The sequence below is a fragment of the Schistocerca piceifrons genome, chromosome 1, assembly GCF_021461385.2.
Source record: "Schistocerca piceifrons isolate TAMUIC-IGC-003096 chromosome 1, iqSchPice1.1, whole genome shotgun sequence".
NCBI lineage: Eukaryota > Metazoa > Arthropoda > Insecta > Orthoptera > Acrididae > Schistocerca > Schistocerca piceifrons.
This window is the reverse complement of record NC_060138.1, coordinates 1,162,474,067-1,162,488,789: the sequence shown is the minus strand read 5'-3', so window position 1 is coordinate 1,162,488,789 and position 14,723 is coordinate 1,162,474,067.

The following is a 14,723-nucleotide window of genomic DNA, read 5'->3' as shown; positions in this document are numbered from 1 at the left end:
CTAGACTGTGTTGCGAATAGAGTTAGTAACAAAGAAGTAATAAATTAAAAAGTAGTACCTTTGCGCTGAAGTGTTACTGCACGGATAGCGAAAATGTAAGCGATAAACTTTTTCCCTATCGTTATTTTGCGGGCGCTGTCAGCGAGAAAATATTTCGAAAACTATTTAAACCATCTCTAATGTCTGCTGGGCGTCGAAAAGTGCTCTCATTCTCAAATGCTGGTTGAATGTAATGTGGGAAATTTCTGAGCCATGAGTTACACTACCTCAACACATAGTTTCTAACTTCAAATGCTTAACTGTGTTAATACTTTAATGTAAGATTATACCTCTTAATGGCTAGATTATGACAGCATAATAAATTATTAAATTCTATCAGTTATTTGAAATACTGATAGAATTTAAAAATTTATTATGCTGTCATAATCAAGCCGTTAAGAGGTATAATCTTATCTATGAGTTATATGAAATACGCATAACTTAATCATAGCTAACTCTTGGTTTAAGAATCATGAAGGGTGGTTGTATACATGGAAGAATCCTGGAAATACTAGAAGGTATCAGATAGATTATATAATGGTAAGACAGAGATTTAGAAACCAGATTTTAAATTGTGAGACATTTCCAGGGGCAGATGTGGACTCTGACCACAATCTATTGGTTACGAACTGTAGATTAAAAATGAAGAAACTGCAAAAAGGTGGGAATTTAAGGACATGGGACCTGGATAAACTAACTACACCAGAGGTTGTACAGAGTTACAGGCAGAGCATAAGGGAACAATTGACCGGAATGGGGGAAAGAAGTACAGTAGAAGAAGAATGGGTAGCCCTGAGAGATGAAATAGTGAAGGCAGCACAGGATCAAGTAGGTAAGAAGACGAGGGCTAGTAGAAATCCTTGGGTAACAGAAGAAATATTGAATTTAATTGATGAAAGGAGAAAATATAAAAATGCAGTAAATGAAACAGGCAAAAAGGAGTAGAAACGTCTCAAAAATGATATCAACAGGAAGTGCTACATGGATAAGCAGGGATGGCTAGAGGACAAATGTAAGGATGTAGAGGCTTATCTCACTAGGGGTAAGATAGATACTGCCTACAGGAAAATTAAAGAGACCTTTGGAGAAAAGAGAACCACTTGTATGAATATCAAGAGCTCAGATGGAAACCGAGTTCTACGCATGGAAGGGAAGGCGTATATAGAGGGTCTATACAATGGCGGTGTACTTGAAGACAACATTATGGAAATGGAAGAGGATGTAGATGAAGATGAAATGGGAGATACGATACTGCGTGAAGAGTTTGACAGAACACTAAAAGACCTGAGTCGAAACAAGGCCCCAGGAGTAGACAACATTCCATTAGAACTACTGACGGCCTTGGGAGAGCCAGTCCTGACAAAACTCTACCATCTGGTGAGCAAGATGTATGAGACAGGCGAAATACCCTCAGACTTCAAGAAGAATATAATAATTCCAATCACAAAGAATGCAGGAGTTGACAGACGAGAAAATTACCGAACTATCAGTTTAATAAGTGACAGCTGCGAAATACTAACACGAATTCTTTACAGACGAATGGAAAAACTGGTAGAAGCGGACCTCGGGGAAGATCAGTTTGGATTCCGTAGAAATGTTGGAACACGTGAGGCAATACTAACCTTACGACTTATCTTAGAAGAAAGATTAAGAAAAGGCAAACCTACGTTTCTAGCATTTGTAGACTTAGAGAAAGCTTTTGACAATATTGACTGGAATACTCTCTTTCAAATTCTAAAGGTTGCAGGGGTAAAATACAGGGAGCGAAAGGCTATTTACAATTTGTACAGAAACCAGAGGGCAGTTATAAGAGTCGAGCGGCATAAAAGGGAAACAGTGGTTGGGAAGGGAGTAAGACAGGGTTGTAGCCTCTCCCCGCTGTTATTCAATCTGTATATTGAGCAAACAGTAAAGGGAAGAAAGAAAAATTCGGAGTAGGTATTAAAATCCATGGAGAAGAAATAAAAACTTTGAGGTTCGCCGATGACATTGTAATTCTATCAGAGACAGCAAAGGACTTGGAAAAGCAGTTGAACGGAATGGACAGTGTCTTGAATGGAGGATATAAGAGGAACATCAACAAAAGCAAAACGAGGATAATGGAATGTAGTCGAATTAAGTCGGGTGATGCTGAAGGAATTAGATTAGGAAATGAAACACTTAAAGTAGTAAAGGAGTTTTGCTATTTGGGGATCAAAATAACTGATGATGGTCGAAGTAGAGAAGATGTAAAATGTAGACTGGCAATGGAAAGGAAAAAGGTTTCTGAAGAAGAGAAATTTGTTAACATAGAGTATAGATTTAAGTGTCAGAAAGTCGTTTCTGAAAGTATTTGTATGGAGTGTAGCCATGTATGGAAGTGAAACATGGACGATAAATAGTTTGGACAAGAAGAGAATAGAAGCTTTCGAAATGTGGTGCTACAGAAGAATGCTGAAGATTAGATGGGTAGATGACATAGCTAATGATGAAGTATTGAATAGAATTGGGAAGAAGAGGAGTTTGTGGCACAACTTGACAAAAAGAAGGTACCGGTTAGTAGGACATGTTCTGAGGCATCAAGGGATCACAAATTTAACATTGGAGGGCAGCGTGGAGGGTAAAAATCGTAGAGGGAGACCAAGAGATGAATACACTAAGCAGATTCAGAAGGATGTAGGTTGCAGTAAGTACTGGGAGATGAAGAAGCTTGTACAGGATAGGGTAGCATGGAGAGCTGCATCAAACCAGTCTCTGGACTGAAGACCACAACAACAACATATGAAATATTTAAAATCATAACTTTGTCTCTGGAGGCCTTCAGAGACGCAACTTGCAAGTGAAATTAAGTGATTTTATTAATAGAGGTAGTAAGCTCATGTAAATACTGGGAGCAGCATTAACGAAATACCTTTACGGTGAATACTGAGAGGAACTTTATATGTATTCTTACACTAGCAAGTCGTAGTATGGCAGACTGGCGTTCTTTTCCTGTCACCAGTTCCGTGTAAGCTGTCAATTTTTCATCTGGAACCTTAAAGAGTAGATTGACACGGGACTCTCTCCCAATAGCTATCCCACACGCTAACAATTTATTTAGTGTTACGGCGTAAAGTTAAGCGCCGGCACGACAGAGAAGAGATGGCTGTGAGAGGACGTCAGCCAATGACACGCTGACCGACCCCTGTCCAGGACGACAAAGCAACAGCGGCGGCCTCTGTGTGAAGAGGATATAAGCGTCGCGACCGACTGGCGACGCCCCAGTTCAATAGCAGCGTCAAATCAAGTTGCTTCGACTGTATTCTCTATGTAGCACAGACTTGGAATTGTTATTACTGAAGAAGATTGATTATGTTGTATGTCACCCTTCGTTTGCAACACATCTGTGTAGTTGCAAAAGTTAAGGATTCTAATTTCCTTTTTGTAACAAAATTCATTATTACGATTTGTTTGAATGTTTGTCAAGTGAACCGAGTACACAGCATTCCTAGACACCACATTTATTCTTGGCAAAGGCGCATTACTCTCAGTAATGTCTCATAGAGCGTTTTCCTGTCATTTCCGGAATTCTGATAATTGTAGCCGTACTATTTTATCCTTACTATCGATACACATACTTTGCATGCATAGGGCCCAGTGAGTTACTAAACATCCTTCTGCTTTCCGCAATGACTGCGGCCATTGTGACGATTATTAGGACCTCTTTGGGCAATTAAAACCCCCAGTAATTAGTTTGAACTTAAAAGACACTGTTGATTATTTCACTCGCTGTTCATAAAAGATCAGAAAATACTTCGAAGAAGTCTTCTTTCCTTTAGCAACTGATACCTACGATAACTCAATTTGTTCCGGAAAATAAGTAAAAGATTTAACAATTCTAGAGAACTTGGGCGTCCTCTTATGATTATGAGAAAGCGCTAACGTAAAAACCAATCACGAATTATGTCGTAAGTCTGCTCCGACTGGTCGACTGGTTCCTACAAAGAAATACGAGGAAAGACCTATGATCGTGGGACATGTGATCAACATGTCGCGAGTTTCTTCGTCCATTATTAGCAGTAGATGAATCCTAATGGTGCCGATGCTTCTTTATTCAAGCAGCTCTTCATTCCATCTCGCAAGTGCTGAGTGGAGCCCGTACCGGAAAAAAATCTAGGGAGCTACCGAGGATCGAACTCGTGCTTCTGCAGCGAAGGCAGAGACGATAACCGTTCTTTTTTCCCCTCCCGCTCAGCCCTTTCTTGCGTTCGGCAATATTCGGCCTTCTTGTCCTGAGTTCAGTGCAGTTAGACTTCTTCAATGGAACCACAACACGAAATAAAAATCATCATTTATTAACAAAGAACGAAACTTTTTACTTGGAATGTAAAATGTCGGCTTCTGCGACGAAATCCCCAAGCTGAGTTGATAAACTTTCTTGAAACAGTTAATCTGAATGTCCAGGGAATGAGGCAGGCAGCTGAATTAATGCAAAATGAAATGAAGTTAAGTTTGTGAACTGCATAATGTTGCGTCTTCTGTATGTGTGAAGCAGTTCTCTTGACAAGAGACAATGTGTTCCAGAGTCGTGAGCATTATGTACCCGTTATAATCAATTAAAGTAAAATAAAAAGGAAATTCATTTGCAAGCAGAGTCAAAAAAGTTGAATAAGAGTGTCTTCTTGTATGTATTCAAAACCTATTTTCAGTGAATACCTGTAGGAGGGTCGTTTTTCGTCAGGGATCGGCTAAAAGATTAACACTCAGTTCCACTACCGTCATGTGCATTGAAGGACTCTTGTCACTTGATCTAGTTGTCTATTTACAATAGTGCAAACTTTAAGAAGTTTTGAAAGCGACTCTTGTAACTGGGACGGCTTCGCCGCTTACGATGCTCTCCAGAAATATAGAACATAAAGTCCTCTAAAGTGGGTAATGTGTGGACTACGACGAAATGCACAAAATGTCCTATTAGCCAAGTGTAGCTACTGTGTTTCGCAATTAGGTAAAGATTCCCTGCCGGATAGAGGGCGTCATTCACTTTTCTGTCATTTTCAACGGTTCTATTCATGATGGATAGCTTTTTCCTGACCCAACTCCGTATTTCGTCTCCGCAAAGAACTGTGTGTTTCACATGTGTATTGAACAGATTCAAGCAACAATTCTGCGACGGAGGCTGTGCTAATATCGTTTCGAGAAACATATTTCCCAAAGAATAAAAGAACGTTTCGTAGAAATCTGAATGGAGAAATTGTCCCGCCTTCAGCATTCACTCACCGTGTCAGTGGGCGAACTAGTTAGTCATCAGATCAGGGGGCGAGATCCTAAAAGTCTACATCTGTTTTCTCAGAAACTACGTAGTGTCGCTCTAAAAGCCGAAGTAAAGCTTCCCCACCCCCAGCCCCCCACCCCTCCCCAGCACAACGAGTAGAAGCGCCGGAGAAGGTTGTCGCCTATGCGGACGACCTCCTGTGCTTTCACGTCATGCGATGGATGTAGTATCTTGCCTTGCCACGCTCCGCTGCACTTACGGCAGCCAGGGTCGAGAGGCCACTGAAAGATCTCCAGGTAGCCTGAAAGGCGGGGTTGCGTCTTCCTATGAAAAGCCAAGTAGGCACTGTTACGGTGTAGCCGCTGTGACTGACCACCCTTGCCGCATAGCACAGGTATCAAGTGTACACCCGTCTTAAGTTTCGTTTTGGGGAAACATTGTACGACAGAGTTAACTCGAACACCTTAGCAGAGTGTTAGTTTTACCAAGCTAGATAGCACAGGCCACTGAATCGTGTATGGAAGGTCAAGGGCTCGTCGTCTGACCATGCTGATTTAGATTCCCTTTTGTTTTTTATAACCTCCATTTTCTCTGAGAAATGTGTTCTATGTCCGTAGTTGATAATATTTTACGAACGAACTCATTCAAACAGTAACCTTATTTTTTCTCTTTCTCCAGGCTAAAGCGCCATTATCAAATGCTCATGCTCATTGAAATCTGGTCATAAATTGTGAATGCATTGTCCGGCTTATAAAGAAGTTGCTTGCAGAAGTATACGAAAAATGTGCCATATCTGAAGCATTCGATAATCAGGTTCTAGCTCAGTAACTATCCATGGTTAAATAACTAATATAGTAATGTGCAGTTTTGGAAGAGCCGTTTGTCATTGGTTCACTAAATCGCTTCGGAATTTTTCTGCGGCATGTCAACATTTAATTTAATTCTTGTTTTTTGCTCTACTATTCTATTATTTAACGTCCTGTCTACGACGAGATCATTAGAGACAGACCGATGCACGGACTTAGCAAGGACGGGGAAGATAATGTACATTTTTCACAGTTGTTTTCCTCGGTGAATTACGTATGAGCAAAATAATTGAAACCAAGGAGATACACTTTTCGACGGTTAATCGGGAAATCGAATCCGGTGTGTTCCTCGACGAACTCGCCGCAGTATGTATGCGCAAAGTGTTGTGATGCACAGTGCTACTTACCTCAGAATAGCATCAGTGTCGAGAAGCCTACTGCAGGATGTATGTAGCCACTCATATACTCGTTCAAAGTGAAGTCAGGCCAGTGTAAATGGACTTTTGGAAAACTTTCAAGTGCCAAGTTCAAATTTAGACACTATCATTCTGCGTTTCTCTACAGCCAGAATTGGAAAAAGTATAATCTGCCAAGCTTGCATGTAATAAATATTCAGTACTGTTAGATGGCTTCGAGTGACCCAGTTAAATGACACGAGATTTTCTTCGATCTCTTCATTATCTACTTATCTACATGTACATTTTACAATTAACCATTAGAATTTGTATGTGTAATTATATTTTGGAAGTGGGTTTGCCTGCCTGATTACAGTTACAAGTTACAAAATGATGATGTTATCGTAGTTTCTTCTCCTTAGTGCGTGTATTTTTATTACAATTACATGAATGTACGTGTTGTCACTACGGGTGATTGTGATTAAAAAAAGTTATTTTATTTCCTTTTTCTGTGATCTCCAACTACGTGCGACAAACAAGTGCATTGTTCATCTTATTAAACTGGGGTTAAAGCGACATTATTTAGGACACTAATAAAGTGACTAATTAAAACGCACTCGTCAATTTCAAATGACGCTATGATAATTTAGAGCCGACTTCTACTTTTCCTACCGTTTATCCGTACATTTAGTCCGCCTTAAAGGCTATAGTAGCTACGTAACACCAACTTAAGAACCTGGGGTAGCTCCAATTCACATATCGAGTGAGCTGCTCACGTCATAGCTCCTCTAAAAAGCCCCTGTCCAGTTCCATTGGTTATCCATGACTTATCTACTAGGTGCTTCTCCTTTAATAACTACCAAGTTGACACACCGCAAAGGTTTGATTTTTCTGCACAGGATGACGAGTGGGAGGGGATACGGGATGAATGGAAGATATGATTTGTCAGGGGCCACTGAAAGTTGTGCATTTCAAGACAATGACTGCGTTTACTGCGGATTTGTTCTGCAAGGAGCCTCTCCACGCTTGATGTAGATTTTCCACATGTCAGTCGTATATTTATTTTATTTATTCTACCCGATCTAACTAAGTCCATCAAGTCCTACCTTAAAAAGGACCAGGTTTCAAACATACAGTACATTTTTGCATCGTAGGTTCCCAGAAAATAACAACATTAATATGACAAAAAGTGTTAAAATTACTTGAGGGTCTGAGGTGACGATATGAGTTAATACTGACTATAAACTAATAATCCAACGGCGTTGCTGCAGTGGTAGCTCCAGTTCCCGTCACATCACGAAAGTTAAGTGCTGTTGGGCTGGGCTGTCACTTGGATGGGTGACCATCCGATCTGCCTAGCGCTGTTGGCAAGCGGCGAGCACTCAGTTCTTGTGAGGCAAACTCAGTAGCTACTTGTCCCGTAAATTGGCATACGGCCGGGAGAGCGGTGTGCTGATCACATTCCCCTACATTTCCGCATCCAGTGACGCCTGTGGGCCAGTCGGTACCGTTAGTTTTTATAAGTTAATAAAGTTAATACTAGCAGTACGTGTACTATTGCAGCTGGTCCCAATAATAGCAGCAGCAGCAGCAATAATAATAATAATAATAACCGTGGCAGATATAAAAAGAATTTACAGGAGTCCGAGTTAGATGTTTTCTGATACAGCGGATTCTGGAAAAAGACAGTTTAATTCGACTGAACCAGCTAAGAAAACCGGGATAATGCTTTTCGTGTAGCCACAAGACGTCGTGTTATGACTCAAACTACGCGCAATAGGCTGCATGATGAGCAACTTCACTCCCGACGTCCATGGCGAGGTACAGCTTTGCAACCAGAACAACATGGAGCGCGTTACAGATGGGTCCAGCAACGTGCCGAATGGACTGCTCAGGATTGGCATCATGTGGGACCAACGTACGCTCCTGGTGGTCAAATTAAAACAGACACAAAATCCCGAAGATTGGCGATTTTTTACAGAAGCTCGAAATTTAGCGCGGACTTCAATGCGAGATGCTTATAACAGTTTCCACAGCGAAATTTTGCCTCGAAACCTGACAGCAAATACAAAGAGTTTGTGGTCGTATGTGAAGTATGTTAGCGGCAAGATACAATCAATGCCTTCTCTGCGCGTTAGCAATGGAGATACTATCGAAGACAGTGCTGCCAAAGCAGAGTTACTAAACACAGCCTTCCGAAATGCCTTCACAAAAGAAGACGAAGTAAATATTCCAGAATTCGAATCGAGAACAGCTGCCAACATGAGTAACGTAGAAGTAAATACCTTCGGAGTAGCGAAGCAACTTAAATCACTTAATAAAAGCAAGTCTTCTCGTCCAGAATGTGTAACAATTATGTTCCTTTCAAAGTATGCAGATGCAACAGCTCCATACTTGACAATCATATACAACCGTTCGCTCTACGAAAGATCCGTACCCAAAGACTGGAAAGTTGCACAGGTCACACCAATATTCAAGAAAGGTAGTCGGAGTAATCCACTTAATTACAAGCCCATATCATTAACGTCGCTATGCAGCAGGATTTTAGAACATATATTGTATTCGAACATTATGAATTACATCGAGGCAAACGGTCTATTAACACACAGTCAACTTGGGTTTAGAAAACATCTTTCTTGTGAAACACAACTAGCTCTTTATTCGATGAAGTTTTGAGTGCTATTTACAAGGGATTTCTGATCGATTCCGTATTTTTAGATTTCCAGAAGGCTTTTGTCACTGTACCACACAAGTGGCTTGTAGTGAAATTGCGTGCTCATGGATTATCGTTTCAGTTATGTGACTGGATTTGTGACTTCCTGTCAGAGACATCACAATTCGTAGTAATTATCGGAAAGTCATCGATTAAAACAGAAGATTTCTGGCGTTTCCCAAGGTAGTGTTATAGGCCCTTTGTTGTTCCTTATCTACACTCCTGGAAATGGAAAAAAGAACACATTGACACCGGTGTGCCAGACCCACCATACTTGCTCCGGACACTGCGAGAGGGCTGTACAAGCAATGATCACACGCACGGCACAGCGGACACACCAGGAACCGCGGTGTTGGCCGTCGAATGGCGCTAGCTGCGCAGCATTTGTGCACCGCCGCCGTCAGTGTCAGCCAGTTTGCCGTGGCATACGGAGCTCCATCGCAGTCTTTAACACTGGTAGCATGCCGCGACAGCGTGGACGTGAACCGTATGTCCAGCTGACGGACTTTGAGCGAGGGCGTATAGTGGGGATGCGGGAGGCCGGGTGGACGTACCGCCGAATTGCTCAACACGTGGGGCGTGAGGTCTCCACAGTACATCGATGTTGTCGCCAGTGGTCGGCGGAAGGTGCACGTGCCCGTCGACCTGGGACCGGACCGCAGCGACGCACGGATGCACGCCAAGACCGTAGAATCCTACGCAGTGCCGTAGGGGACCGCACCGCCACTTCCCAGTAAATTAGGGACACTGTTGCTCCTGGGGTATCGGCGAGGACCATTCGCAACCGTCTCCATGAAGCTGGGCTACGGTCCCGCACACCGTTAGGCCGTCTTCCGCTCACGCCCCAACATCGTGCAGCTCGCCTCCAGTGGTGTCGCGACAGGCGTGAATGGAGGGACGAATGGAGACGTGTTGTCTTCAGCGATGAGAGTCGCTTCTGCCTTGGTGCCAATGATGGTCGTATGCGTGTTTGGCGCCGTGCAGGTGAGCGCCACAATCAGGACTGCATACGACCGAGGCACACAGGGCCAACACCCGGCATCATGGTGTGGGGAGCGATCTCCTACACTGGCCGTACACCACTGGTGATCGTCGAGGGGACACTGAATAGTGCACGGTACATCCAAACCGTCATCGAACCCATCGTTCTACCATTCCTAGACCGGCAAGGGAACTTGTTGTTCCAACAGGACAATGCACGTCCGCATGTATCCCGTGCCACCCAACGTGCTCTAGAAGGTGTAAGTCAACTACCCTGGCCAGCAAGATCTCCGGATCTGTCCCCCATTGAGCATGTTTGGGACTGCATGAAGCGTCGTCTCACGCGGTCTGCACGTCCAGCACGAACGCTGGTCCAACTGAGGCGCCAGGTGGAAATGGCATGGCAAGCCGTTCCACAGGACTACATCCAGCATCTCTACGATCGTCTCCATGGGAGAATAGCAGCCTGCATTGCTGCGAAATGTGGATATACACTGTACTAGTGCCGACATTGTGCATGCTCTGTTGCCTGTGTCTATGTGCCTGTGGTTCTGTCAGTGTGATCATGTGATGTATCTGACCCCAGGAATGTGTCAATAAAGTTTCCCCTTCCTGGGACAATGAATTCACGGTGTTCTTATTTCAATTTCCAGGAGTGTATATAAACGATTTGGGTGACAATATGAGCAGCCGTCTTAGGTTGTTTGCAGATGACGCTGTCGTTCATCGACTAATAAAGTCATCAGAAGATCAAAACAAACTGCCAAACGATTTAGAAAAAATATCTGAATGGTGCGAAAATTGGCAGTTGACCCTAAATAACGAAAAGTGTGAGGTCATCCACGTGAGTACTAAAAGGAATCCGTTAAACTTCGGTTACACGATAAATCAGTCAAATCTGAAGGCCGTAAATTCAACTAAATACCTAGGAATCACAATTACGAACAACTTAAATTGGAAGAACACATAGAAAATGTTATGGGGAAGGCTAACGAAAGACTGCGTTTTATTGGCAGGACACTTAGAAAATTTAACAGATCTACTAAGGAGTCTGCCGACACTGCGCTTGTCCGTCCTCTTTTAGAATACTGCTGCGCTGTGTGGGATCCTTACCAGATAGGACTGACGGAGTACATCGAAAAAGTTCAAAGAAAGCCAGCACGTTTTGTATTATCGTGAAATAGGGGAGAGAGTGTCACAGAAATGATACAGGATTTGGGTTGGACATCATTAAAGGAAAGGTGTTTTTTGTTGCGACGGAATCTTCTCACGAAATTCCAATCAGCAACTTTCTCCTCCGAATGCGAAAATATTTTGCTGGCACCTACCTATATAGGGAGAAACGACCACCACGATAAAATAAAGGAAATCAGAGCTCGTACGGAAAGATATAGGTTCGTTACTTCCGCGCGTTATACGAGACTGGATTAATAGATAATTTTGAAGGTGGTTCGATGAACCCTCTGCCAGGCACTTGAGTGTGCTTTTCAGAGTATCCATGTAGATGTAGATGTAGATGGAAGGCGCCATAACGGCTGTATGAGACGTAAATTCCATCCTCCGACCGATAGTGCAATCATATTGGCGAGGCATTCGTCTTCATGGACGACAATTCGCGCCTCCATCGTGCACATCTTGTGTATGACTTCCTTCAGGATAACGACATCGATCGACTGGAGTGGCCAGCATGTTTTCCAGACAGGAAGCCTATCCAACATGCCTGGGATGGATTGAAAAGGGCTGTTTATGGACAACGTGACCCACCAACCACTCTGAGGGATCTACGCCGAATCGCGGTTGACGAGTGAGACAATCTGGACCAACAGTACCTTGATGAACTTGTGGGTAGTATGCCACAACGACCACAACGATTATAGCCACGCCTCAATGTAAGGGGACGTGTTACTGGGTGTTAGAGATACCGTTATGTACAACAATCTGGACCACCATCTCTGAAGGTCTCTCTGTGTGGTGGTACAACAAGCAATGTGTGGTTTTCATGAGCAATAAAAATGGCAGAAATGATGTTTATGTTGATCTCTATTCGAATTTACATGACCTGCTTTATATATGAACCACAGTTTTTTAGAATTCTCCCAATGAACCGAAATCGACCATTTGTCTTCCAAACGATCGTACATGCTCGTTCCGCTTAATGTCAGTTCGCAACGCTACGCCTAGATGTTGAATCTGGGTGACTGTTCAAAGAGCAACACAGCCCTGTATTCGAACACTACAGGACTGTTTTTCCTATTCATCTGCATTAACTCACTTTTTTTACTGTAAAGCAAGCTGTCATTCATCGCACAGAAGTTCTATCCAAGTCATCAAAAGACGATAATTGCTCGTAGACTATAGCGTCATCAGAATATTTATGTAGAGAACAAGAGTGGGCTTATCAAACTATGCTGGCTTGTGCCACTGCAGTGTTTCAAAAGTTTTACAAATTTTCTGTTCGCGCACAAAATTCGTGAGACTATTGCATTCATAGCTATGAACAAAACTATCCGTTAAATGAAAAACTAATTCAACAAGAAAATGCCTGCTTGGGTTCCAGTTTCGCAAACACAAGACTCTTTACATTGATTTTAATTAATGAATGCCAACAAACAATATATATTACACAATTTGCTTCGTAATTAATTTTCATTTTTTATAAATCGAAGCTAATGAGACTTGCTGCGCTATGCACTGCATTAATTTACACGTACACGGGATTTACTGGAAATTAGTCTAGTAGACAGCAAATTATTTACTACAATTGGCTCTCGGTTCGTTTAACCACAATACTCTGAATTCTGTGTTAATACTTTAAATGTTTAATTTAGCTACCACAGTTGATATTAAAAGGAAATATTAGCATCGTTCAGTTCTCTGTGAGAGCGGTGATTACAACACAAATAGCTCATTATTGTATTTAACTTGCAGCATGTAACCTTTCCGTAAATTCGGTCAGATAATGTTATCGTGTAATTTCTGTGGTTTGCCTCTCAACTTGTTATTGATGTCAGCTCCCGCGGTTGAAATGTGGATCTTGCAGTGATGCTACAGTGTCGTTTAATCAATATAAAATAAATATTCCAGTGTAGTACAGGCAAAATATATAGTGAGGCAAATAAAATAGTTGCCAAGATGAGGTTTTTGCGAAGAATGTGGCAAAGTCTGAGGTACGGAAATAAGTTTTAAAATTTTTAGTTGCCAAGTTTGGACACAAACACATTTTCTTAATTTTTTAATGGAACTATCTACTTTTTCTGCGGTGCTGGAAAGGGCGTTGGAAGAGGACTTCAGTGATAAATTGGTGTTGAATTTGATAAAATACACTCTAAGACAAAAAAAAAAAGACGCAACAAGAAGGAATTACCCAAATGGGACGGAAATCGGTGGATGGGATTACATGAACAGACAAACAAATGAATACACTTTCAGAAAAATTGGATGATTTACTGGAGAGAAAGATCTCTACAAACTGACTGAATGATGCGTTGGTCCTCTGGTCCACCTCTGACCTACATGCAAGCAGTTATTCGGCTTGGCACTGATTGATGGAGTTGTTGGATGTCTTCCTGAGGGATATCGTACCGAATTCTGTCCACTTGCGAAGTTAGATCGTCAAAATTCCTAGCTGGTTGGAGGGCCCAGCCCATAATATACCAATAGTTCTCAACTGGGGAGAGGTCCGACGATCTTGCAGACCAAGGTAGAGTCTACAAGAACCAGAAACTGATGACATGTGCGGGTGGCCGTTATCTTGCTGAACTGTAAGCCCAGGATGACTTGCCATGAAGAGCGATAAAACTGTGTGTAGAATATCGTGGAGGTACCGCTGTGCTGTAAGGGTGTCACGGATGGTAACCAAAGGGTTTCTACTGTGAAAAGTTATGGCACCCCAGACCATCACCACTGCTTGCCGGGTCTTATGGAGGATGAAATTCAGGTTGCTGTCCCATCGCTTGTCAAGGCGTCTATAGACACGTATTTGCTGGTCACCGTGGCTCAGGTCGAAGCGGAACATCAGTTTAGACAACAGTACTGCAGTCATTGAGATTCCATGACGAAGACGTGTCAGGAGATGCCATGGACACAGCAAGCTCGAGATCATAACGAACTAATGCGCCAGTTGGACAGTCGGACAGAACGTGGCATGAATTCCCTCAGGGGGACATCCAACAACTCTGTCAATCAATACCAAGCCGAATAACTGTTTGAGTAGTGACCAGAAGTGGACCAAGGGGTTATTGACCTGCTATGTTTGTGAAGCTCTTTCACTTGAATAAATCATCCAATTCTTCGCTTGTACAAGTAAACATATCTACCGTTTTCAGTTCCATTCGTGTGATTCCTTGGTGGGGCGCCCCCCTTTCTTTTCTTTTTTTTCTTTTTTTTTCGTAGCGTACATTCTGTCTAAAGGCGTTTACTGGCCGAATCTTTGTGCCCTACTCCTATTTACAGACGTCCGTATTACAGAAACTGCAAAATGGTACTACATTTTACATATTAACCTAAAAGGTAGATAAAATTAAAGCAGTAAAGTGAATTTGTTTGACCAAAAACAGTAA